The sequence below is a fragment of the Grammomys surdaster genome, unplaced genomic scaffold (genome assembly GCF_004785775.1).
Source record: "Grammomys surdaster isolate TR1022 unplaced genomic scaffold, NIH_TR_1.0 124924, whole genome shotgun sequence".
NCBI classification, from domain to species: domain Eukaryota; kingdom Metazoa; phylum Chordata; class Mammalia; order Rodentia; family Muridae; genus Grammomys; species Grammomys surdaster.
In genome coordinates, this window is record NW_021619855.1 from 1 (window position 1) to 1741 (window position 1741).

Sequence of the window (1741 nt, forward strand, 5' to 3'; positions counted from 1 at the left end):
AAAAAAGCAATCTCCATGTGGCAACCCAAACAGCCTGGGGTGGAGATGAAGCCCGAAGCTTCAGGAAAAGCTAGAAAGAGGAAACACCAGGATGGAAGTGGAACAGAGACAGAGTCTGACGCTTTGGGACAACGTACAAAGACCAAACGCCAGGATGGGACAGAGATGATATTTAAAGAATCTGGCAAGGCCTGGAAGAAGACCCCTCCGGAGCATCAAGACCTAGAGCTTGAGAGAGACCAGTCGGGTAAGGGTCAGGTACAGAAGTCCCAGGAAGACGGTCCAAGACAACCCCTAGAGTACATCAAAGGCCCTTCAGATCAGGCTGAGAGGAAGCCTGCTGATTGTCGCAAGGGGTGTAAGCGTCCCTACTCTGCCCTGGAGGAAAACCAACAAAGCCCCCCAAAGGAAAAGCACGAGAGGTTACGTAAACACCTTAAATGTGTTGAAGACCCACAGCCTGACCCACACAGGCCTCAACCAGTAACATCCAAGATGAAGGGCAGCGTGTCAGGGCACAGTCATCGCTCACAAACAACACAGAAAGATCAAGAACCACCTACACCAGACGAGAGAGAGGGCAGATATTCAGAGGACAAGTCCATTACAGAAAAGGAAGGTGGTGTAAAGCATGACGCAAGAAGGGGGAACAACTTGGAGCCTGCCTTACCCGGAACACCAGCTCCAATCATCCTGGATAGTGGCAGAGGCGATAGCTTCCTCCCCAACAGGATGGCAGTACTTGAGGCAGAGAAAAAGCCTGTCAAAAACCTAAAGGGGGGCAGAGAAGTCGATCAAAATTTTCATGTTACAGAAGACATGGAGAAGGATATTAAGAGCGCACTGGGTCCAGGACCCCAAGAGGAAATCCTAAGTAGTAGATTCAAATTGCAAATCACCCGAAGAGATATCCAGACCCTGAAGAACAGTCAATGGCTCAATGATGAGGTCATCAATTTCTACATGAACCTTCTGGTTGAGAGAAATGAAAACCAAGGCTACCCAGCCCTTCATGTGTTCAGCACTTTCTTTTACCCCAAGCTAAAGCAGAGCGGTTACACTGCTGTGAAAAGGTGGACCCGAGGAATCGATCTCTTTGACAAAGAACTTATCTTGGTGCCTATTCACCAGAGGGTACATTGGAGCCTGGTGGTAATCGATTTGAGAAAACAAAGTATCATATACCTCGATTCCATGGGACAGACAGGGCAGACTATCTGTGAGACCATCTTCCAATATTTACAAAATGAGAGCAAGACACGAAGGAACATCGAGCTGGACCCTTTGGAGTGGAAACAACACAGCATGTCAGCAGAGGAGATTCCTCAGCAACGGAATGGGAGTGACTGTGGGATGTTCACCTGTAAATATGCAGACTACATCGCTAGAGACCAACCTGTCACCTTCTCTCAGCAGCACATGCCCATCTTCAGGAAGAGGATGGTATGGGAAATCCTGCACAGTCACTTACTGTAACAACATCATCAACCCGATTGCTGTGGTCACCAGTGGTCCCTGTATTTTTCTACCCATGTTTCTAATAGACCTTAAATAGGATGGGTTGAAGAGATTTAAAACAGATATTGAGCTGTCTGACCGGATGAAGCCCACTCTCTTTCATATAGTCCTAACTCGGGATGTCAGACTGCTGCCCTAATGCCATCTCTAGGATGCATGCAAGCACTGCAGGCCCAGACACTGCTGCTGTCCAACCCACAGGAGACCACGTGGTCAAGAAATA

The 1741-nt window shown here is 48.2% G+C and overlaps 1 pseudogene across 1 annotated transcript; it reads left to right on the forward strand.

Moving 5' to 3' along the window:
- The first annotated feature begins 15 nt into the window (after positions 1 to 15).
- On the forward strand, positions 16 to 1476 carry LOC114636798 (annotated as a pseudogene). Its single transcript, XR_003713693.1, has one exon. The product of XR_003713693.1 is annotated as a sentrin-specific protease 2 pseudogene (transcript).
- Positions 1477 to 1741: the final 265 nt, after the last annotated feature.